The sequence below is a fragment of the Nycticebus coucang genome, chromosome Y (genome assembly GCF_027406575.1).
Source record: "Nycticebus coucang isolate mNycCou1 chromosome Y, mNycCou1.pri, whole genome shotgun sequence".
Taxonomy (NCBI): domain Eukaryota; kingdom Metazoa; phylum Chordata; class Mammalia; order Primates; family Lorisidae; genus Nycticebus; species Nycticebus coucang.
The window spans coordinates 33951557-33977428 of NC_069805.1; the positions used below are offsets into that span (position 1 = coordinate 33951557).

Below are 25872 nucleotides of genomic sequence, written 5' to 3' on the forward strand. Positions count from 1 at the left end.
TGAGTGTGACGCCACAGCACTCTACCAAGGACAAGATAGTGAGACTCTGTCTCAAAAGAAAACAAGAAAAAATCATAGATATCCTCAAAAATCTGCCTGATGAGTTTAAAGACCTGCTTTACTTTGTGGGGTGAATGTATGGCTTACACAGACCTGCACCGGAGGGCCAGGGCACTGCTCAGATAAGTGTGTTCCACACCACAGCTGCACCGGAGGGCCAGGGCACAGCTCAGGTAAGCGTGTTCCACACCAGACCTGCACCGAGGGCCAGGGCACTGCTCAGGTAAGCATGTTCCACACCAGACCTGCACCGGAGGGCCAGGGCAATGCTCAGTTAAGTGTGTTCCCTGGTCTTCCTCCTATACTTCAAAAGGCTGACTGGACTCACTGTTCATTTAGAGTAATTCATCTGGGACACAACATAGTTATGTTTTAAAAATAATTTTTTGGACTGTAACATAGGGCTTGAGAGTAAAATCTGGATTAGGATGGTTTGGGGGTAAGAATTCACCTTCTCCCTAAGTGAAGGTGTAACAACCAAACCCAGTGCCTCATGTCCCAGCAAGACAGGACATCCAGTGAGAAGAAAGAGTCCCCAAGCTGAGGAAACAAAACAAAATAAAGAATAGCAGTGCTTTGTAAGCCTGAGATTTCACATTTACAGCTACCTGCATTCTTGCTTTTTCAAAAACTTCCATCATGTGATCTCTTTTAGGAGGTGTAATTCCCAGGAAATGCACTCTGCATAAATTCTTAAAACAGTGTGGTTTGATTCTGAAGTTTTTGTGCTAAAACTTTTGGCTGCAGTCACAGACTCCAGAACCAGATGCCTGGAGTTCACATCCCAGTTTCCCAATTTACTAGCTGTGAGAACTCAGAAAAGTTACTTAACCAGTGTCCCATTCTCTTCATCTGTAAAATTTCTAATAATAGAACCTCTCTGGGAGTGCTATGCATGAGTTAGAATACATAAAGTTCTTGAACCGGTGCCTGGCCCCCAGCAGATGCTCACACTACATGAGCTCTTCTGACTCTGCTGTGTTCCTAGCTCCTCCCTACACTCCCTTCATCAGGCCTATTAAAAGCTGAGCCACCTCAAAGAATACATGCCTTGCCACAGACACACCCCAAGAAACTGAAGTTTCAAAGAAAACTCTGGATATCTGTCTTGTCCCTGTGCAGACACCTGCTCTCCCAGACCCTGAAAGCAATCTTTTCTCAGGAAGGTGAGTCCTGAGCCCTTCCCTCAACAGGGCCTGTTCAAGCCAGGCAGCTGTGCAGGATGAATTCACATAAAATGATGACTGATGAGACTGTCTGCAAGCTCGTTCCCCTGGGGGCAGTGTCATGTTTCTGGGGCCTCCCCACGTCCCCGGGTTCTCAGGGGCTACTGCAGGATTTTGTTCTATGACCAGAGGCTCATATGAGTCTCCAGTTAGCCCCGGGGCCTGTACCCAAGGGGGCCATAGGAAGATGGCTCCAGCCTTGTGCCCAGTTGAGGGACACAAGACAGCACTTTGTGGATAGCTCTGTTCTTGAATTTGGAAATGTCCCCATTATTCTGAGGGCACATGTGGGAGCCACATAGTCAGCAAACCCAGCTATCAGTCCTGTGAGTCTGGAGGACTCACCAGCCCTCCCTAATCTCCAGCTTGTCATTCCTGAGATTCAGATAATCCTGTGTTGACCTTAGAGCAAGTGTGTGGGGGTGATGTGGGGTGTGAGATAATCCTGGGCCTTGTGTTCAGGCTGCTGCCTCTGCTGCCCTTCACACACCTTGGCACAGCCCCTCACAGCTGCTTTTTGTATACAGGCCATTTCCCTAACCATGAGCTATCCCAGGAGACAGACTGTGTGGCTGATGTAGACTCAGCCAGTGCCTAAGAAAAGGCCCTGGTCCAAGGTCAGCTGGTGGCCAACACTGTCACCACAGCCACTCTTTTTTTTTTTTTTTTTTTTTTTTTTTGTAGAGACAGAGTCTCACTGTACCGCCCTCGGGTAGAGTGCCGTGGCGTCACATGGCTCACAGCAACCTCTAACTCTTGGGCTTACGTGATTCTCTTGCCTCAGCCTCCCGAGCAGCTGGGACTACAGGCGCCCGCCACAACGCCCGGCTATTTTTCTGTTGCAGTTTGGCCGGGGCTGGGTCCGAACCCACCACCCTCGGCATATGGGGCCGGCGCCCTACTCACTGAGCCACAGGCGCCGCCCCACAGCCACTCTTAAGTAATGCAAGAATTGTGCCCATTAACTAAATAAAAATTTTTTCTATATTCATTTTAATGAGAACTGTTAGAATTAGTGATTAATTTTATAATATCCTTTTAGAATTTAAGGGATTGTTCACAATTATAAACAGTGATCCCACATAAAGAAGTGTAAAAATGTAGTCAAGGAGGAATAAAAAAGAAATCAGCATGTTGACTTGCTATGTGAGTTACACTTATGGGTTAACACTCATAAACTTTTTTTTTTTTTTTTTTTGTTACAGACAGAGTCTCACTTTGTCAACCTCAGTTGAGTGCTGTGGCATCTCAGCTCACAACAACTTCCAACTCCTGTGCTTAGGTGATTCTCTTGCCTCAGCCTCCCGAGTAGCTGGAACTACAGGTGCCCACCACAACACCCGGCTATTTTTTTGTTGCGGTTTGACCGGGCTGGGTTTGAACCAACCACCCTCGTTATATGGGGCCAGCGCCTTGCCCATTGAGCCACAGGCCCTGCCCCACTCATAAATTTTTTAAAAAATCTAAAGGATATCAATGGAGCACCCTCATGATTTCATAATGGTAAATTACACAAAGAGGAAAAATGCAAAATGAATTCTAATCACAGTCAGCCAAAGTGAATTATTATTAAAATTAGGTTGTTATTCCTTCTAAAGTTTTTGCCTAAGGTCAGGGGAAGGGAGTGGGGTTTATAATGAAGACAGCTCAATCCATTCACAAACAGACTCAAAGCCCCCCATCTGTGTCTATATCAGTACCTGCTAAAGTATTTTCTGCATGCTCCTTTTAAAAAAGGGTTCAGGGTCGATTCATTTGGAAAATTCTGCAACTCCGCCTTATCCTCAGGACTGGGTTACCATGCATATTAGCACACCAATGATAAATACAGGCTCAGATAGCCTTGCAGCAAAAAAAGTTTAATTTTTTAACTTAGTGCTTCCAAAACATTCGTGATCAGGATATCTATTATAGGCTATCTATTCATGTCCTACCAAACTGGTATTCTTTACAAATACCAATTACTGGAAATGTTGGCCAATAAACACAAGAATAGCCTGCTGACTTGTTCAGTCTGCAGAAAAGTGCAATTCACCAAGCCCTAGTTTTCTTTTTTTTTCTTATTTCTACTTTATTCTTTAATTTTTTTTTTTAGTAATCTCTGTAATTTTAAAGAGACCTTTGTACATTTTGTTTTTTTTCCAAAGACCTGGTTCTTGGATGTATTTTTTTTTTTATTAAATCATAACTGTATACATTGATATGATCATGGGGCATCATACACTCGCTTCATAAACCATTTGACACATCAATCCTGTAATTCCTCTGCTGGGCATATACCCAGAAGACCAAAAATCACAACATAACAAAGATATTTGTACCAGAATGTTTATTGCAGCCCAATTCATAATAGCTAAGTCATGGAAAAAGCCCAAGTGCCCATCAATCCACGAATGGATTAATAAATTGTGGTATATGTATACCATCGAATACTATGCAGCCTTAAAGAAAGATGGAGACTTTACCTCTTTCATGTTTACATGGATGGAGCTGGAACATATTCTTCTTAGTAAAGTATCCCAAGAATGGAAGAAAAAGTACCCAATGTACACAGCCCTACTATGAAACTAATTTGGGACTCTCACATGAAAGCTATAACCCAGCTACAACTTAACAATAGGGGGAAGTGGGAAGGCGGGGGTGGGTAGAGGGAGGGGGATCGGTGGGATCACACCTGTGGTGCATCTTACAGGGGTATTTGCGAAACTTGGTAAATGTAGAATGTAAATGTTTTGGCACAGTAACTGAGATAACGCCAGAAAGGCTATGTTAACCACTGTGATAAAAATGTGTCAAATGGTTTATGAAGCCCTAGTTTTCTTGAGCTGATAAGTCTCTGTGGTCCACCAGCTGAGTGTGGCAGCTGCCCTCTATCCACAAGCCAGGCCGTGTGTTATCAGGAGGACACAGCTTGTCAGGCTCCCTCCTCCTCCTCCTCATCAGTCAAAGGTCCTGGGTGGGTGGGAATCTGTGGGGCAGGTGTCTCAATGAGAACAAAACTGACCACACAGAAAACTGACTTCCTCCTTCCAACAAAAGACAAAAAGAGCCAGCAACCATCACCTTCACTCAGGGCTGTAACTGGAGGTCAGGGGATTCAAAATAACCCTGAAGATGACAATGAAAATAGGGGACATTGTAACAGCTAAAGTAGGGGGACATTTTCCAGATTAGAAACATTAAAATGTTCTGATTAGGAAACTGCTGTTAACAATTTTCCTTTCTAACCGTGAGGTTTCAGCAGGGGTGGGAAACCTGCAACCTTAGGGAAACTTGTGGCCTTCTAGATCCTTAAATGTGGCCTTTGGACTGAATCCAAATTCTACAGAACAAATCCTTTAATTAAAAGGGCTGCAGCAGGGAAAGATGATGCTTTTCTTAACTCCTTTGGTGCTTAAAAACAATCATGAAATCAGAAGGCTATAGGGTGGGGTTGGGGCATTTTTCACATTACAATTACTAAATTGCTGGAGAGTTCCTTGGTAGGAACTCTGTGTAAGAAAAAAGAGACAGAGTCTCACTATGTCCCCCTCAGTAGAGTGCTGTGGCATCACAGCTCACAGCAACCTCAAACTCTTGGGCTTAAAATGCCCTGCAGTTTTTCTATTTTTAGTAGAAATGAGGTCTCCCTGCTGCTTGGGCTGATCTCCAACTCCTGAGCTCAGGCGATCCATCCACTTGGCCTCCCAGAGTGCTAGGATTACAGGTGTGAGCCAACTCAAGTTGCTTTTAACTGATCTTGTTACACTTGCTGTTAATTACAGATATTTATCTGAACAGAGCAGCCCCTTAGATGAGATAACTTAGATGTCACAATTCTCTAATAGCAAAAGACAATTTATTGTCTTAATTATTACAGTGCTAGAAAGCAGACCTTACTTACTTAAGGGACTACAGCTACTTTATTACAAAATAACAGGGCAGGTATTGAGCTTGGTGAGATTGAGTTATTAAATGCCTCCTATTATACTAATATGTGCAAAAAGATGTTGTTCTCCACTTATAAATGCATTTCATTTCTAGAATTATACAACTTGGTTAGTAATAGGAAAGTATTTATCTGTAAAAATTGTGTACACACATACCCCTCATTCTTGGAGGAATAGTGTTTTTTTTTTTTTTTTTTTTTTTGAGACAGTCTCAAGCTATCGCCCTGGGTAGAGTGCCGTGGCCTCACAACTCACAGCAACCTCCAACTCCCGGGCTCAAGCGATTCTCTTGCCTCCACCTCCCAAGTAGCTAGGACTGCAGGTGCCCTCCACAATGCCTGGCTATTTTTTGGTTGCAGCCATCCTTGTTGTTTGGTGGGCCCAGGCTGGATTCAAACCTGCCAGCTCAGATATATGTGGCCGGCGCCTTAGCTGCTTGAGCCATAAGCACCGAGCCTCTTGGAGGTATTTTCAAAACAAAAATGTACAGTGATTTCCCCACAATTTAACTGTGGCTCATTGAGACAGAGGTTGTTTGAAGAAAAGTCTGAAGCTTTTAGAGTTTATGATCCACAAACAAAGCATATGGTACACATACAAGATGCAGCAAAAAGAGCACTTCTTTTTAAAGAGTTAAAAATTATGCCCAAGAGATAATCTATTTCATATCCTTTGCAATAAAATAAACAATAGCACAAACCCTCTGATGTGCATTAAGTTTTTTCCACAGCCCTCAGATGTTAACAGAATGACACATCACGTGTAAAATTGTGGTGACATCTCACCTTCCAAAGCAGCCGTGACATTTACCCTCCTTTTCTAGGTGGTTCCACAGGCTGATGGATTTTCCATTTAAGAAAGCTTCTCCCATGCAGTCTCTGAAATGGTTACCTTCACGACAGGAGATTTCTGATGTAAGGAAACAAACACATAAGCTACATTTAGTTTACTTGATGAAGTGAAAAAAATACTCCCAGAGCACAAAACTCCCTGAGAACGCAAATGGAACAAATTTAAATTTTGAGAGAGTAACATTCAGAAAAACGGCCAGTTTGTAATCACTGGATTTCCTTTTAGTTATGAAGTGGGATTTTAGAATGAGCAGGAACTAGACAGGATCTTAAGGATCATCTTGGTTACTGCTGGAGAAAGCTTCTTTTACATATGAGGAAACAGAGACCCGGGGGATGTGGTTGGTCTGCTGAGGGTCCCCTACACGATTCCAGGTCCAAGGAGCTCAACTGCATTTAACAGGGGAGGGTTAACAGATGAAATAAACATGGTAGGCCCCTTTGCTAAGCACCAATCAGTATCAGTCAACCATTAGCTAAAGAAACTTTATAGAAATTAACACGGAATATTGAATTTCCTGTTTTGCCATTAGAAAAGAAACCCAAAACAACAAAATGAGCCATTGGCTTCCTGTCATTGATTACATCATTGAACAAGCACCAGCCTAGGTCTGCAGGTGAGTTGTTACAAAGCAAAACAATAGAAGTAGACAAATCTTCATCTGCCTGATACCTACTCAACAATTTAAAATATTAATTTTGTAGATGGGTAAAGTCAGCCAATCGGTCCTGTTCAGATCAACTTTCAGAACGCTACCTTGATTTGTCCTCCTAGTCCTCCAACGAACATGAGTGTTGAATTGTTTATATCCAGAACCTTGGCTGTTCCAGGGGATTTACTTTTTTTTGATGGTGGCTTTTGATTTGAGCTCATTTCCTTTACACTCAGTGAGACAATGTTTACAAATGTACGGGTCACAAAGAATCATAAAAAGAACTTTCAATGGGAAGAATGATGTGTGTGTCACTGAATAATCTGACACTTCCCTTTTCCTTCTACAGATTAAAGTCGTTATGTCTGCGGACAGAGACTGCGTCAGGATTATTCAGTGACACACACAGCAAGCAGCAGGTCCAAAGTGCTATCCTATAATGAATTTTCCATGTGGGGCAGGCTGCTTCTCTTGATAATGCACACTACTTTGTGTTTCAAAAAGTGAGCAATCAGATGATGGTAAGAATGATTTTGTTTGGTAACATGTTTACATATGGGAAAATCCTCTTTTAATAGGGTATCATAGGAAACTGTCTCACTCACATGAGATTTAATTCTTTAAGGACAAGGAACTTATCACCTTGAAATCTTTCCACCTGAACAAAGAGGATATTTGATGATCATCTGGTAAATTGAGAGGCTCATTTGACAAATATTTATAGAACAATTACTGCACTTGCCACATTATTTCTTGGATTAGTAATGATTTGCATATGTATCTTACATTAACCTTAAAGATTCTAAGTTGGCATTAACTTTTGCATTCAGAGCTATCCTTTGGGCTGACATTTGTTTGTTTTTGCCACTGTAACTGAAGCAAATGGAAGCCAGAGGTCATGGAAACCCACATTTCTTTTCTGATAGTGAGGGCAGTGAGGAGGGGTCACAGAACGCCCAGAAAATCCCCTCCCCCAGAACACAGCCAGCACATGTCCTAAGGGTGGCTGTAAAAACTCTCCTGAGCTTTGAACTTCTCCAGATGCCCAGCAGCTTACGAATTTAGTGACCTGGATTTGTATGACATTTGTGTGTCTACAAACTGTCTCCTCAGACTCCTTTAGAGGACGAGGCCAAAGCCGCACAGACGTTCTGAAGAGTATTGTGATTATTAAAACTAAGTTGGTAGAATGAAGAAGCAGCACCATATAAAACCAATGAAACTCAGAGGGTCGGTAACACTTGTATCACCGCGTTCTGTTCCCTCGAGGCTGATGTAGCCGTAAATCTAGGCCTACCAATAGCTCTCCATAAAGACATGGAGGTTTCTTGGCTGATGATGTTTGGAAACATGCTAATAAAAAGCAAATCTCAAAGAAAATGAGTTGGGTCACTGGTTTAAATACACCAAGATGAGGCTGTGAGGACCTGGGGTTACTAGGACCTGGTGTGCAGGAATTCTGGGGATGGGGCGCGACCCAGCCAGGCTGCCAAGAGCCAGGGATACAGAGAGCCCGGGGCCCTGACTCACAGAAGCTGCTTGTTTCCGGGCCTGGCTGATCAGCAGTTTAATTTCGGAAAGGTTTCTGTTCAGATTCTCTTCTAAAATCTTCAAAGGTTTCAACTGATCAAATAGAAGGTTGGCTTGTGTTTCCACATCTTTTTTCTTTCCACTAACAGAGCTGGCAAATGCAACAGGGCAAGGGGTGAAAGGGAAGGAGGAGAGGGGGAGAAACAAGATAGTGAACTGTTCATCACTAATGCACCAGGAAAACAGAATATCCTAATAATCATTCTGTGAATTATTGGTAAATATTTGAAAAATGCACCAGTAGCATGCATTTACCCAAGGCTCTTCTTTATAAATGCTAATCATATGTTAGCACATTTTTCCTTTTAAGGACGGTTATGAGCAAGTCCCCGTTGCATGTTGAGTGAGCACGATGCAGATTTAAAAACTGCGAGGAAGGGCCAGGTGCCGTGGTGGCTCATGCCTGTAATCCCAGCACTGTAGAGGCGGGTGGATGGCTAGAGCTCAGGAGTTCAAGACCAGCCTGAGCAAGAGTTGAGACCTAGCTACCAAAACCAGAAAAATTAGACAGGAGATATGGTGGGCACCTGTAGTTCAACTACTCAAGAATCTGAGGTTAGAGGATCGCTTAAGCCCAGGAGTTTGAGGTTGTCATGAACTATGACCCCACAGCATTCTAACACCCATGGTGACACAGAGAGACTCTGTCTCAATAAAAACCCCCAAAAGACCCTCCAAGGAAGGACACTGACGTACTGGTCAGGTTCGAGTCATGCAGGAGCTTGTTTGTCTCTCGCAATGTGGCGTTGACCCCGGACAGGCCAGTCGACGTGTCGAGCAGCTTCCAGCTCAACCCCCTGCCACATCTGCCAGCGTGCTCACAGCGCTCCTGTTTACAGATGTGGCCAGCTCTTTAGTTCTGGCTCCTTGGTGTCCCACATCTAAAATAAATATATACGTGAGCACTCTGCTGATTACACACAGGGAAAAGAATAAAAATGTGACAAATACAACTTTACAGAAAAATATGTTATGGTAGTTTACTGATTGTTGAATACAAACTGAGCCTTCTTTGCTTTTTTTTCTTTTGGGCAGTGGTCAATGGTCTACAGAGCTTCTTGTTTTCCATGGAAATACACCTGCATATAACATGCTCTACTACTTCTCTGTAAAAGAAAATAAAAACCTCAATGTCACATCCCCACCATCCCCTACAACTAAAGTCTGTTTGATTCTGTGCTAAAAATGAATTACAAGTTTATCTGCACAGGGAGAAGACCAGAGAGAAGAAGGATCAGACTTGCTTCCTGAAATTAACATTCTTACTAAAATTAACAGAAAAATATCAATAACAGAAAATTATCTAACTCATAGTTTCTCAGTAAGGGATCAATCATATTACCCATGCCCCTCCCGCTCTCCCTTGCTGACAGGCATGGGGTGGGGGGGTGTCTCTGTTTTCACAACATCTGGGAAGAGCTAAACAGAAAGAAAAGAAATGTGCATTTTTAGACCTATTGACTTGAAACTACTTTTGAAATTCTGTTTTACAGCCTCAAACAGCTCCTGGGCAGACAGCTTAGGTGTGAGCTCCTACTCAAAAAAACAAACAAAAAAACCCACCAAAAACCCCCTACCACTACCTCTGGGGCAGAATTACTAAGATCACAACCACCACTGACAAACCTGTCCTTCCCTCTGCTGGGGGCCTGCCACTAGGAAGAGGGACGGAGCCGATGCTGGGTCCACAGCAGCCTGTGGATTCAGCTACAGCCATAAATCTTCTTCACCCGCTTTACAACAACTGAAGAAAAAGCCAGAATTCCTGGTTATCTCAGTCAACAATATCTCTCTGTCTTTCACTGTGTTGGCTATTTTTCCTGTCTACATAAAGTAAAATAAACTTTTTCTTCTTTCTATCCTGATCTTTGTCTGGAGAAATCATTCTCAAAACCGGCCTGCTCTAGAGCAAGGACATGTGTGGAACCGAGGCTTCCTTCACTCCCTCCCTCTTCTCATAGCTCCCTTGTCCTGCGTAAAAGGTACATATTCCTGGGGGTCACAAGAATGTGACTACTTTGTCTCACTACAGCTGCCCCCTCCCCACTTTTTTTTAATGCCCTACTCCCCTTTAAATCCTGAAAACTCCAAATTCCACTTTGGAAAAATAGCCACAAATCTAGAGGTGGTCTGTGTTTGTCCCAGGCATGTCTTCAACTTGGGCTTGAAAAGCCTCCATTGATTGGGATTTGTCCTTCAGTCACTTATTTGGATTCAATACTCTTTCAGGGACAAATTAAATATATATATATACATACATACATATATATATATATATATATTTTTTTTTTTTTTTTGAAGACCAAGTCTTACTTTGTCATCCTTGGTAGAGTGCTGGGGCATCTTAGCTCACAGTAATCTCAGATTCCTGGGCTCAAGTGATTCTCTTGCCTCAGCCTCCCAAGTAGCTGGGACGTGCCCACCACAATGCCCGGCTATTTTTAGAGACGGGGTCTTGCTCTGGCTCAGGCTGGTCTTGAACTTGTGAGCTCAGGCCATACACCCGCCTCAGCCTCCCAGAGTGTTGGAATTACAGGAGTGAGCCACCACACTTGGCCTAAATTAAATAATTTTTGATCCCAATTCTTTGGAATATGATTTCAATATACAATGAGATCATGAAAAGTATGGGCTAATAACCCCACGCTTGGTGTCTTATATATTAATAAGCTAAATTTCTTTACTTGGGTTCTTTTATCACCCCTTGTTGCCACAATTAAACACATTCTCCACCTCAATTCATATCTGGTTAAGAAAGCTTTGTAAAGAAAGTCTGCAGTCAAGAAGGACTTAGGATAGAGGACTGGCCTTTGCCACAGCATCAACTGGATGCAGAAATAATAGCAGAACAAAGACTAAATACCCATTCAAGGTAAACTGGAATCAGCTGTACTAAAAAAATCTGGGTAAGGATTTTTTTTAAAGCACTATTAATTTTTAAAGTGTTTTATCACAAATAAGGTGAAACATTAACAATAGAAGAAGCCAGATAAAGGGTATACAAAATGGCCTTTTTATCCTCCTTGCAATTTTTCTTTAAGTGTGAAATTATCTCCAAATGAAAAGTAATTAAATTGTTTAATTAAAATATTAGGTCAGGCACACTGGCTCACACCTGTAATCCTAGCATTCTGGGAGGCTGAGGCAGGTGGATTGCTTGAACTCAGGAGTTCAAGACGAGCCAGACAAAGAGAAAGACCCCATCTCTACTAAAAATAGAAAACTTAGCTGAGTATCATGGCAGGATTCTGTAGATGCAGCTATTTGGGAGGCTGAGGTAAAATGACTGCTTGAGCCCAAGAGTTTGAGGTTGCTGTGAGCTACGATACCACAGCACTCTAGCCTGAGGCAACAGAGTGAGACTCTATCTCAAAAATATATAGAGATCTACACCACATTATCCTTTAAAAAAAAGGAAAGGAAAAATGCACTTCCAGATCAGAAAATCCTCTATTGATTCAAAGTAAGAGATAATTCCAGGGCTCCCAGCACATCTCTGCTGGACACGCTCAGACTATGTCAGAAACTTAGCAGGCACACCTGGGAGCAGAGCTTCTGCACCTTGTTAAGACTTTCAAAAAATGCGTAGAAAGAACCAAGGAGAAGTTTGAAGTGGTATAAATAATGAACTGCAGCACAAATCATTCGTATTACACTTAAAAAACTATTCTACTTAAAATGCTAATGAATCCTGCATTACCAAACCATCAATATGAAGGTGATGGGTGGGCCTATTTCAGAATGTTTGATTGCCTCATGAAGGAAGATGACCAAGTCAGAATTCTTCCGCTTACTACATGTATAATAAACCTGGCATTTTCTCTTCAGGCAGGTAAAGGGCAATCTGGCTTCCTTCCTTACTCATCTTTTTGGATGCCTCTTCTTTTATCGAAGTGCTATGTCAAGCTCATTTCAAAAATAATCAATTAAGATGGCTCTATAAAGTCTCTGTTCTAATATTCTACTATGTCAGTGTAAATGTTCTGAAGTTATTTAAAAAGAAAGACCCGGTGATCTTCACTTCTCAATCATATTCCTTTACAGATAAAACCTTTATCAGTCTTGGTCTGATTTTCCAGTGGGGACTCTGGTTGGACTGCCTGAGGCAGGCCTGCCTGTGCTCCTGTGTGGTGCTCTTACAAGGAGAAGACATTGTTAGATCCATAAACTCCTTTCTACTTACCTTCAGGAATTGCTCTATGTATCGAGAGTGATTCATTGGTCTGCCTGGTAATTTTATCAGCGTTCTTTTGAAATGTTTGCTGTATTTCTCAATTTACTCAGTTCCGATGCAATACCTATTTAAAGAGAAGGGGGTGGAAATGTTCTCTTTTAGGTTAGCCTACTAAAAAGTTGCCTAGGAAACAGCTTTCTTTATCACTTCTGACCCATCTACTGAATCAATAGCTTAATATGGAGAATCGCAATATGGAAAGTTTTCCAGCAAGACTTAGCACCATCCATGATGGAGAGTAAGAGTGTGTTTTTAGCCAGCTTGGTCTTTTTTTCCACTTTGCTTATTGCACTTTCTCACTGATATTTCTTCTTAAATTTCATCCCCAGTTTTGAGCTAATAAAATGAAGAACTGTGTTTAAATCACGCAGTGTTAACCAGACTCACCAGCTCCCTGTTCACACTTTATCATGGTCACCTTTCTCCTCTGAGCTATGAACCCCAAACATGGGATTCTATCGGGAGCTCCTTGTCCTCTCTCTACTTCCCTGGCCATCCTGCTGCCCCTTCCGGACACCCAACTAGGACTCAACTCAACCTCCTTCTCAAGTTTGGTAAAAGATTTTACTTTTAAAATTTCTTTTTTTTTTTTTCTTGTGGTTTTTGGCCGGGGCTGGGTTTGAACCCGCCACCTACGGCATATGGGACCGGCACTCTACTCCTTGAGCCACAGGCGCCGCCACTTTTAAAATTTCTGTTCATAATATACAATCACATTTACATTTTGAACACAAGGTTAATGTAATTTCTTTCTTTTTTTTTTTTTCTTTGGAAACAGAGTCTCACTATGTTGCCCTCAGTAGAGTGTTATAACATCACAGCTCACAGCAAACTCAAACTCTTGGGCTTAGCGATTCTCTTGCTTCCCAGGTAGCTGGGACTACAGGTGCCTGCCACAATGCCTGGCTATTTTTTTGATCCAGTTGTCATGTCACTCAACCCAGGTCAACAGAGTTAAGACTGTCTCAAAAAAATAAATATATAATGGTACAGGGCACAGTGACTCACTGTGCTAGTAATCTTAGCACTGTGGAAGGCCAAATCAGGTCGATTGCCTGAGCTCAGGAGTTTGAGACTAGCCTGAGCTAGAGCAAGACCCCATTTCTAGTCCCTGTGGCTCAGTGGGTAGGGTGCTGGCCCCAAATAACAAGGTGGTAGGTTCAAGCCCAGCCCTGGTCAGCTAAAAAAAACAGCAATGACAACTACAATGGAAAAAAAAAAAAAGTGGGGCATTGTGGCGGGCTCCTGTAGTCCCAACTACTTGGGAGGCTGTGGCAAGAGAATCACTTAAGCCCAAAAGTTGGAGGTTCGAGGTTGCTGTGAGCTGTGACCCCACGACACTCTACTGAGGGTGACAAAGTGGGACTCTGTCTCAAAAAAAAAAAAAAGACCCCATTTCTAAAAACAGCTGGGCATTGTGCCGGGCACCTATAGTCCCAGCTATTTGGGAGACTGAGGCAAGAGGATCACTTGAGCCCAGGAGTTTGAGGTTGCCATGAGCTGTGATGTCACAGCACTCTACTGAGGGTGACGAAGTGAGACTCTGTTTAAAAAGAAAAAGAAAGAAAGAAAGAAAAACAGAAAGAAAGAAAAATATACAAGTAAGGTAAGTTAGTGTTGGGGTTCAAAGTTTTAAGAAGCTAAAAATGATGTTGACACAGGAGAATTTGATTGCCAGTTCTAACTATGCAGGATGGAACATGTCAGACTCACCTCAAACTCTCTCAGGTTGGCGCTGGCCACGAGCAGCAGACGGTCGCTTTCCTGGCTCTTTCCCTCTGCGTCCTTCACTAGTGTCCTGGCCGCCTGCAGCTGTCCACTGCTCGGCCAGGAGCCGGCTTGCTATTTCTTTCAACACTTCCAACTCTTCCTGTGGCTTCTGGTATGCTTTCTGAATTTATGACAGTAAGTCTTGAGCAGCCCTGATAAATGTGAATAGTCCCCACAGTAAGCAAATGAACAGCAAAACTTGTTCTTTCACATGACAGCAGAAGGAATTTTTACATATTCACACCATGTTTCTCCCTGAAATCGTGACACAGCATAACTGTTTAAGCATGGAAACTATTTTTCCAAGATAGCTACAGATATGGAAGATTTACACTTTATCCTTAACAAATTACTTTTATTCACAAAATTCCTAACACATTTTAGTAATGGAATCGAAATACATAGTCTCAGTGAATCTGGATTTAGAAAATTAGGACTGCAATCTGTGTTAATGTTAGGAACTGCAATCTTTCATCAGAATACGATCAGAGATTAACAGGAGGCTAATCAGTGATTTGCTGTGAATTCACCAGTTTATTTATATGATATAAACGGTTTTCTATATCTACTTAAGAAACAGATTTTATAAAAACTTTCAAATTCAAATTGCTAAAAAGATGTAATTTTTACCATGATAAAAGTAAGCATTAGGAAATGGAAAGATTTTCTCCTATTATAAGGAGAAAATGCTACCAAATTGTTTATAAGTATGCTACCAAATTGTTTATTTAAATTAACTTTGAATTCATGGCAGTGTGAATAAACTTCATACAACAAATTCTTGCAGTGGTTGAATACAGCCCATTAACTCTCTGCTTCAATTGGTCAGGAGAACTTGGAAAAACTGCATGGAAAATTCCTTATAAAACATCCTCACCTTTCACAGATACCAGATCTCTGGGTCAAGTCATATCTGACGGTATTTTTCAAGGATATATATTTTAACTCTGACATCATTAGAATAATATTAGGACTATTTACACATACTTATAACTTCTACTTATTATAAAGATGTTGGTCTATGAAACAGGTAATAAGATCTAAAATAGATACATGAAGAACACAAATAAAACCAATATATTTCTCTACTGTCTGATCATGAATCTGTCATTCCTTATCATTAAATAAGGTATCTTGGGTTGGGCATGGTGGCTCATGTCTGTAATCCTAGCACTGTGGGAGGCAGAGGTGGGAAGATGGCCTGAACTCAAGAGTTTGAGACCAGCCTGAGTTACAGTGAGACCCCCATCTCTAACATAGCTGAACATTGCGGTGGGCGCCCGTAGTCCAAGCTACTCGTGTGGCTGAGGCAAGAGAATCACTTGAGGCCAAGAGTTTGAAGTTGCTGTGAGCTATGATGCTACAGCACTCTACCCACATGAAAAGAGTGAGACTCTGTCTCAAATAAATATATAAATAAATAATAAAGAAAGAAAAAAATAAGGTATCTGTCTGAGCAAGTTTAAGATGAGGTCAAATTTTCACGTATGACGTGACTTTACTCTCTCAACTATAATGAGATGAAGTGACAGTCCTTCAGTGGCAGGGACAGGATTAATAAAACCCTCGGAACATTTTGTTGGCTTTTTCTTTTGTGTTCAGTTAACAGAATACAACAGTCTTTTTGAAACTGTGTTCCGCCACAACACTAGTGTCCCGCCACAACACTAGTGTCCCATATAGTTAGAGGGGTCTGTCCCCATCTAACTTACTTGAATACAGGGACCCTTTACCTCTCTTCCGACATCCCACCCCCAGGCCGCACTGTTCTTTCCATTATGCCTTCTTCTCCTTTGGAGATAACACCCAAGCTTCTGTCCCTGGGAACTTACTTGAGTTCCAGGGTGACATTTTGGTACAACTGCATGAAGTGCCTTTTCTGTATGGTTTTGAGCAAAGATGAAATGTTCTGCTGCATATTCTCAAGCATCAAGCTGGGCAGCTGGAAATCTTCATACAAAGTCTGATTCAAAGTTGTTGCCTTTTCAACTGTTTCTATGGAGAAAATCATCAATTATATAATAAATCTCTCAAAAGTGAACAGAAATAAATGAAAAACTTAGAGCCCTCTTTGATAAGTGATGTTCTGTTCACCTAAGCTGGGGTGGACCTCCAGGCCTGGCCAGGGACTTAGGATAACCAGTTTATTGAATGTGAGTCTTGCCAAGTACTCATCATCTCCCTAAGGGCAGGGTCCATTGTGTGTACCTGGCACAGACGTTGACACATAAAAGTTCTTAATAAATAATTATTTAACTTAATAGCACATGAAGAAACTACTGATACTTCACAGTATTATTAATATGATTTGTTTTAATAATTTTCTTACCTTTGTCCTACAAAGTCGGACTTGCATAGGATTCTATACTTTTAAGCCTTCTACCATAATCCAAAAAGAAAAGCAAAAATATGATTCTAGCAGCCAGAAAATTGAAAATAGCATGCTAAAAGCCAGATTAGATCCCACTGAGGAGTGACTAAATTTACTCCAATGTGGAGGATAAATGCTGGCACCAAATGGAAGCCCCAAATCGTACCAGCTCCTACTTTGTGCAAATGGATGGGGAGATATCTGACTTTACCATAATGGGGCTTGAGAATTAGCCATGATACAGAAAATTTAAAAAGAAACATGCATTTTTTAAAAGCTAAAATTCTCAAACACTACGGCCTGGACATTTCAAGATCCCCAAACTGTGGCATATGCCAGTCTTTTGGTTCCAGGAAGCCCAGCACAAGACACACACAGCTGTACATTTGAACGCAAATGTGACTCTTCTTTCTAGAATAGCACAGAGTCCCCAAACCAGACACTGCTCACACTACCTTGGACGTTCCTCTGCAGCCTCTCGATGAACGTGCCAGGTCCCGACTCTCTTTGAGGATTCGCTCAGTTTTCTTATTCTCCTTTTGGCTACTTGTTACCACTCTAGTGAGCTGGCAGAAAATTAAGGTCTCCCATTAGTTTGATTGTCAATAATATGGAAGGTTTGGTTTCCAGTCGTTGCCTCTTCCAAGCAAAAAAATTATATAATCCAGAATAGAGAGCAAAGATGTACACCGTCACGTGAACCAAGGTTAATATCTGGGATTACAAATGATTGACTAAGTGGTTAATGAAATACGTAATTTACAACCCACCCAGCATGAGAGAAGATGGTATACTTTTATTTCATTTTACTTATTTTTCTTGAGACAGAGTCTTACTTTGTCTCTCTTGGTAGAGTGCTGTGGTGTCGTAGCTCACAGTCGCCTGAGTAAGGCCTGAGTGAGGCCTCATCTCTAAAAATAGCTGGACGTTGTAGTGGGCACCTGTAGTCCCAGCTACTGGGAAGGCTGAGGCAAGGAGACCGCTTGAGCCCAAGAGTTTCAAGTTGCTTGAGCTCAAGCGAACGACCTGCCTTGGCCTCCCAGAGTGATAGGATTACAGGCATGAGCCACCATGCCAGGCCTGATGCTGTATTTTTAAAAGCAGTGGAATTGGCTGTCAAACCACAGATTTTTCCAGAGTCTATACTGAGAAGACCCTCTATTCACTTTAGGACCCAACTATGCAGAATACAGAAAGCAAATTTTACTAATTTGTATGGCCTATGAGACTATAGTCTCTAAGGGATTAAGAACATGGAGTCAGGCAAGGTAGAAGTTAGACCTGATTCTGCCAGGCCGAGGACCTGGGTTATCACCAAGCTCTATGTGTAACAATGGGGTGACAGTAACACTTGCCTCCTGGGGCCATCATGAGAACTCAGTGAGATGATGTGTAGAAGCTGGGGCTTAGCTGCCCTCAGCCGTTACTTTTATTAGGAATTTTATAATTGGTTGAAACAAAGATTGTTTGTAATTTCCAAGAATGTAAAGTAATTGAGATAGGGTCTAAAATTGTTTTCTTTTTTTTTTTTTTTTTTTTTTTTTTTTTTTTTTTTTTTTGGTTTTTGGCCGGGGCTAGGTTTGAACCCGCCACCTCCGGCATATGGGACCGGCGCCCTACTCCTTGAGCCACAGGCGCCACCCTAAAATTGTTTTCTTTTTGCATCACAGAAAACATTTTTCTTTCCTTGAAACTGTCATTAAAAAAAAGGAAAATAGGGCCAGGTGTGGTAGCTCACTCCTGGTTTTCTAGTTTAAGACCAAAGAGAATCTCCTTTAATAAACAGAATATGTTTTAATTAGCTTATCACTCCTACCAAATGTTTACTTGATAAGCTGCTTAAAGTCCACACTTAAACCCTCAGCCATTTTCCAAAGCATCAGTAATTCTGAATTAACAGGAGGCAAGCTAGTACTTTTTACGGCAGGTGGTAGTGTGTGTGTGTGTATGTGTGTATGTGTGTGTGCGCGCGCTGAGAGACGGACCAGATACACCCATGTGTATCCGTTTACACAGATACACTATCGCATTTTATACACAAAAATGTGCGTATGCATGTGTACACACATGATTCATAAGTGAAAAATTGTCCTTCCCTCCTCATCCGCAAAAGAGATTTGTTTTTAGGTCACTAAAAGCCATTCATGTGCCATAGGCTGAACAGAATAAGTAATTCCCCCAATGAAATAAAAATGAGCTCACTTGCCTTTCAAAGTCCTAAACTCCGAACTGCACTGAATCCTGAATGTTGCACAGACACCAAGTCCTAAGAACCGTGCCCTGCTGGCTCAGCCCAGAAGTCTCCAGAGTGCCTTACAGGTGTGTAGTGGTGTACCTCGTGCTCACCATGTGCTCAGTTACAGACTGAATTTAGCAGAAGAAATCCCAGTGATTTTCTAATCATGTCCCACCTCTATGTTGTGGTTCAGAGGGGAAATCAGAAGTCCACGAGCAGAGTAACTGCCCAACTCTTTCCTTAGCAGAGGTGACAATAGAAATTAAGGCAGAAACCTCTGAACAAAAAAGTTGCAGAGGATATAAACAAATATCCTGACTTAGTAGACACAATAATGTTAAAGCATCAATACTACCTAAAGTGATTAATAAATGCAATGCAATCTCCATCAATTTGCCAAAGTCATAATTCACAGATAAAGAAAAAAAATATTTTATACTTTGTTTGGAGCCATAAAAGAGCCTGAATCTTAAGCAAAAGAACAAATCTGTAGGACTCCCAGTGCCACACTTGCAGCCATACTATGAAACTATAGCCTTGTAGTTTAACAAAAACAGCATGGTATTTCTACAAAAATATGGAAATACACCAATGGAACAGAGGACCCAGATATAAAACCACCTACCTTCAACAAAGTTATCTTTGACAAAGCAGGCAATAACATACACTGGGGAAAAGAAGCCTTATTTAATAAATGGCTCTGGGAAAATTGGATTGTTACATGCACCAGAATGAAGTAGGACCACTAGTCCTCACCACTCAAACTCAGGATATACAAAAGATTTATGGCACAAAATCATAAGTATTCTGGAGGAAAATGTAGAAAAAGCTCTTCTAAATATGATTCTAGGCAAAGAATTTAAGAAAAAGACCCCAAAGGCAATCATGACAAAACCAAAACTGGGATTTGTTTCAGCTAAAAAGCGTCTGCACTGCTACAGACACAATTAACAGATCAAAATAGACAACCAAAAGAATGGAAGAAATATTCACAAATGACACTTCCAATAAAGGACTAGTAACTAGAATTTACAAATAACTCAAGCGACCAACAGGAAAAGACAAACCATCTTATAAACAAGTGGGCAAAAAACGTGAAAAGACAATTCTCAAAATAAGAAAAAATGGTCATTAAACATGTGAAAAAATATTCAATTTCATGACCTATTAGGGTAATGCAAATTAAATTCACAATTACATTTTCACCTTATTCCAGTTACAATGGAATTTATTAAAATTCCCAAATCAATAGGTGCTGACATGGACACAGAGAGAAAGGCATTTTTGTATGCTGTTGGTTAGAGTGCAAATTTGTAAAACTTCTATGAAAATGAGAATGACGTTTTCTCAAAGAACTAAAAGTAGACCTACAATTTGACCCAGCAGTCCCACTACTAGTTATTTTCCCCAAAAGAAGAGAAATTATTTTACCAAAAAGATACCTGCATTTGAACGATTATTGCAGCACAATTCATTATTGCCAATATGTGGAAACAAACCAAGTGCTGACAAATTCATGAGTGGACTAATTAAATGTTGTATATGTATTCCATGGACTACTACTCAACCACAAAAAATGATAAATTAATACCTTTTACAACAATCTGTATGGCACCAGAGACCATCCTTCTAAGTAAAATACCTCAAGAATGAAAAACAAACACCACATACAGTCACTATTAAATGGGAGCTACTGATGAGCTCACATGTGCATAGAAGGAAGTAAAAGTCTGTGGAAATCAACCAAGAGAAATGGGTAGAGGGAAGGAGGCAAATGGACTAAGCCAACCTAGTGGGTACTATGAATACCATATGAGTGATGGGCATACCTATAGTCAGGACTGTAGCATCACAAAAATGATCCATGTAACATGAAATATTTTTACACCAGTAATATGTTGAAACAAAATAATCCATTCATTTTTGTGAAAATATAAAAAATCTTCTAATCTATTTTCAGTCCATAAATACCCAGATGTGTTTTAAAAAGAATAAAGAAAGGGAGGCTCCATGATGACAGACTAGAGACATTTCTTCATCAGCTGATCTCAGTCAATTGATGAGCGGAGTCTCTAGGTGCCTCCATCTGGATTGTCCTGTCCAGAAACAACATTGCAAAGGCACAGTGAGACAGAATGGAGTACCAGGAGCAAAACGTTAAGAAGGGTGAGAGGCACACATGAAAAGCAGATGCAAAGGACTGCAGCAACCCAGGGAGAGAGAGAGCCTGCATGTGGAATCCCTGGGGGTTCAATTTTGCAGGTGATTTCCCCACACCGCACCATGGCATTCTGTAGGAGTGGACTGGGAATTGAACTGAACTCTGAGAGGGCCTGTCCATCCATGCCTGAAGACTGATACGAAACAAGCAGGAATATAGGTCCCACAGGACGTTCAGGTGCACAGAAGCTGCCTTTTGTTCAAGGCTTGGAGAGAGCATATTCCGCCTCTTAGGGACAAAGCCAGAGGCCTGAACCCAGGCTATCATTTTACTGCCACTGGCTGGGCAGATCTGGTCCTGGAGCCTGTTCAGTGGGAGGCCTGGCAGCCTGGTCCCCATTGCCTAGGGAGACTGACAGGGCAGGTGTGGATAATGCTAAAACCTTGAGCTGGCTGACACCCAAGGGAGCCAAGCTTGGAGCAGCCTCACAGTACCCCATTATGTTAATGCTTCTGACTCCAGCAGTTGGAGCTACCCCAGGGCTGACTTCCTTGGACACATGGGCAGAGGTGAGCAGATTATGCCTACGACACCGCTCCATCTGTGGCTGCAGGGATCTGTTTGGATGGCAGAGTCTTCCCTGCCTCCCCACCTCATAGTCTGGCATAAGCTTCAAGAATTTGCCTCTACCACCCCCATGGGGATTCATCTCTCATACAGTTAGCTACCAAGCCCAGAATAACATCAATGAATCAGGAAAACAAGACTGGATCTCTTTGGCAACTAGCTGATAACATCCCACCTCTACCACATGCAGAATACAGAGTACTGGGTTTTTTTTCCCCCCTCTTAACCAAGAAGTGGCACGTATTGTCATTAGGAAGAAAAGGTTTTTTCTTTTTCTTTTGCTTTTCCTAATCTGGGAGCATTACTTACAGACCATGCAATACATGTATTTTTGATTTTTTTCCTTTTTTTTAACTTTATACTATTTCTATTCTCTTCTCCATTTCTTTTTCTTTTTGTTTATTTTTCTACTTTTCTAATCTTTCTCTCATAACCTTAAGTAACAATCAAGATAATCTCTCTCTTTTGAGTGTGTTTTGTGTTTGGTTTTTTGGAAGACCATTTCTCTAAGGCCTCCATGGCAGTGTTGCAGCAATGGTCTGGCTCATGGTGGCCTTCAACACCTGGATTTGGAAATCCCTGCTTTGACCTCCTGAGGAGTTGCAACAGCTGTTCCTCACTAAAGTTCATGTTTTTGTTGGTTTGTTTGTTTTTTCCATATTTGATGGAAGTAGGGTCTCACTCTGGATAAGGCTGGTCAGAATCATCTAACTTTGGGTAATACACCTGCCCTAGAGCCGCCAGATCACTGATAATTGCTGGTATGCTTCACTATGCATGGCCTGTTACAATTATCATCATTAGCTTTCTTCTTTTTATCTCTCATTTTCTCATTCTTTTACTCTCCTTCCTTTTCATTTTTTAATCCTTGTACCAAAAGACAACTTTTTTTTTTTTTTTTTTTGTAGAGACAGAGTCTCACTGTACTGCCCTTGGTAGAGTGCCGTGGCATCACACGGCTCACAGCAACCTCTAACTCTCGGGCTTACGAGATTCTCTTGCCTCAGCCTCCCGAGTAGCTGGGACTACAGGCGCCCGCCACAACGCCTGGCTATTTTTTTTGTTGTTGTTGCAGTTTGGCCGGGGCCGGGTTTGAACCTGCCACCCTCGGCATATGGGGCCGGCGCCCTACTCACTGAGCCACAGGCGCCGCCCAAAAGACAACTTTAATCTCAAAGCACAGAAACAAAGAGGCTTAAGGACAACTAGGAAGTGCGAAAAGTTAAGTAGGGGAAGGAAATAACAAGAAGTAACAACACATGCAGCGGATCCAACAAATAAAAATTATATCAACTTGAAAAACTAGAATAGACCAATTCTGCAAGGGATTACCAAGCTGCTGTCAAAGATGAAAAGACAAAAAGAATTTAGATTATAGATGTCCAAAGTGATGAAGAGAATTAAAGGGCAAGTGGAAAGTCACCAAACAGAAATAAAAAAACTGACCCAAGAAACAATCAAAAGACATGATGAAATTAGAAAAGAGTTCAAAGTATTGAAGGAGTCATTCAAGGAGTTTAAAAATGCAATAGAAAATTTCAATAACTGCATAAACCTTGAAGAAGAAAGAATCTTAGAACTTGAAGACAAGGCTCTTGAGCTAACTCTCTTATTTAATGAGGCAGAAAAGAGGAGAGTAAAGGTCAGGTGTGATGGCACACACCTGTAATCCTAGCACTCTGTGAGGCCAAGGAGGGTGGATTGCTTGAGCTCACAGGTTTGAGACCAGCCTGAGCCAGAGTGAGACCTCATCTCTAAAAATAGGCATTGTGGTGGGCGCCTGTAGTCCCAGCTACTTGGGAGGCTGAGGCAAGAGGATTGCATGAGCCCGAGAGTTTGAGGTTCCTATTAGCTATGACACCACGGCACTCTACCTCAGGTGACAAAGTGACAGTCTATCTCAAAAAACAAAACAAACAAACAAATCCAGGAGAGTAAAAGAATAGCAATCTTAGAGAATTATGGGATTTTATAAAGTTTATAAACATACAAATTATAGGCACAGAAGACCTATTGGAGGATATCATAAATGAAAAATGTTTAAGTATTACCAAAGATTCAGAGAAAGTCCGTTGAGAAATATCAAAGCCCAGTTTATCTCAATTCAAACAGAGCATCTTCTAGACACATTGTAAAAAACTTGGCCAAAATGAAATAGAAAATTTTGAAGGCCACCAGGAATAAGCACCAGTTGACCTACAAGGACAATTCCATCAGAGTGACAGCAGATTTCTCAGCTGAAGAACAACAAGCTAGAATAGATAGGACTCTCATTTTCAATATACTCAAACACAACAACTCCCTGCCTAGGATTCTGTATTCTACGAAACTAAGTTCCATATTCAATGGATACATCGAATGTTTTCCTTGCAAGTAAGCATTGAAGAAATTTGCCACTATAAGACCACCTGTCCAGGAAGTATTCCAGAGTAATATTACACATCAAACATAACAATGTACCACAAGCAAAGACACACAGAAATTAAAGGTCATAGCCTAACTTCCTCAATGGTACAAGTGATAAATGTAGGTGGCAACCTTCACAAAAGACAAACACAAATCCATCATAGTCAAGCCATAGTGAATGGCTTGAATTACCCACTGATGAGACACAGACCAGATGACTGGATCAAAAGCACAAGCCAACTCTATGCTGTCCTCAGGTAACATATTTAACAGCTAAGGACAAAACAAGACTCAGGTCGAGGGATTAGAAATCAATATTTCAGGCAGATGGAAATCAAAAGAAAGCAGGGGTCACAATTTCAAGATACACTGGGCTTCAAACCACAAAAGGTAAGGAATGATAAAAATAAAGTACTCTATTTTCTTGTCAAGGGAACAATACCAGAAGACATCTCAATCCTAAGTCTTTATGCACCCAAATTAATTAAATGTTTCCAGATTTACAAAATGAACTCTAACAAGTCTGAACAATATAATATCCTATAACAGCATAATTTCTGGGGACTTCACACCCTATTGACAGAACTGGACAGACCCTCCAAACACAAACTGAGCAAAGAAACGATCGACTTTAACATGACTCTACAAAACATACCACCCCGATATTACCAAATACACATTCTCCTCATTAACTCATGAATAATTTTCCAAAACTGACCACATCCTAAGACAGAAATCAAACCTCGCCTAATTTAAAAGAATAGAAATTATACCTTGTAGCTTACAGATTACTATGGAATCAAGGTCGAACTCATTTCCAACAAAACCTTTCATTCCCAAAATCATAAAAACTAAATGATCTTACGCAAAACACAACTATTTCAAGGAGAAGACAAAGGAGAAAAATCATTAGATTTGTCTAACAAAATGATGATGAAAAACCTCTGGGATACTGAGAAAGCAGTCATAAGAGGGAAATTTATTGCATTACATGCCCACAGCCAATAATTTAAAAAGCACAAATCAACAATCTAATGCATCATTTCTAGGAACTGGAAAAGAAAGAGCCATCCAATCCCAAACCTAGCAGAAGGAAAGAACCAAAATCAGAGCAGAAGAAAATGAAATTGAGAACAAAAGAACCATTCAGGAGATTAAGAAAACAAAGAGTTGGTTCCTTAAAATAAATAAAATTGATAAAAATAAAAAAATGATAAAACTTTGGCTAGTCTAGAAACAGAAAAGTAAGATCTCTAATAACCACACCGAGAAATGAAAGAGGGAAAATAACAATAGATGTCGCAGAAATACAAGAGATTATCTCTGATTGCTACAAAAATTGCTATGCCCAGAAATTTAACATTGTGGAGGAAATGGACTAATACCTGGAATTATACTACCTACCTAGACCTAACCAGGAAGAATTAGAACTCTTGAACAGACCGATATCAAGCACAGTAATCGCAAAAATAAAACAGCTTCTAATAACGACAACAAAAAGTCCTGGACCAGATGATTTTACACCAGAATTTAAACAAACATTCAAAGAAGAGCTCATACCTATGCTGCAGAATCCATTCAAAAACATTGAGAAGGAAAGAACACTCCCAATTCATCCTCTGGAGCAAATATCTTCCTGAAACCAAAACCATAAAAAGGACCCATTAAGAAAAACACACGCACACCCCCCAATTTCACTAATGAATACAATCCAACAATACTCAAAATCCTAGCAAATAGAATACAGGTGTGGGACGG

The 25872-nt window shown here is 41.1% G+C and overlaps 1 long non-coding RNA gene across 1 annotated transcript; it reads right to left on the bottom strand.

The window, feature by feature from the left end:
* Window positions 1-6006: 6006 nt before the first annotated feature.
* On the bottom strand, window positions 6007-17246 carry LOC128579117 (uncharacterized). The gene is made up of 7 exons (XR_008378048.1): window positions 17140-17246; window positions 16146-16308; window positions 14257-14465; window positions 12493-12607; window positions 9006-9190; window positions 8250-8400; window positions 6007-6124 (listed from the first exon to the last, which is right to left on the bottom strand). It is a non-coding gene; the product is annotated as an uncharacterized LOC128579117 (long non-coding RNA).
* Between the last annotated feature and the right edge of the window lie 8626 nt (window positions 17247-25872).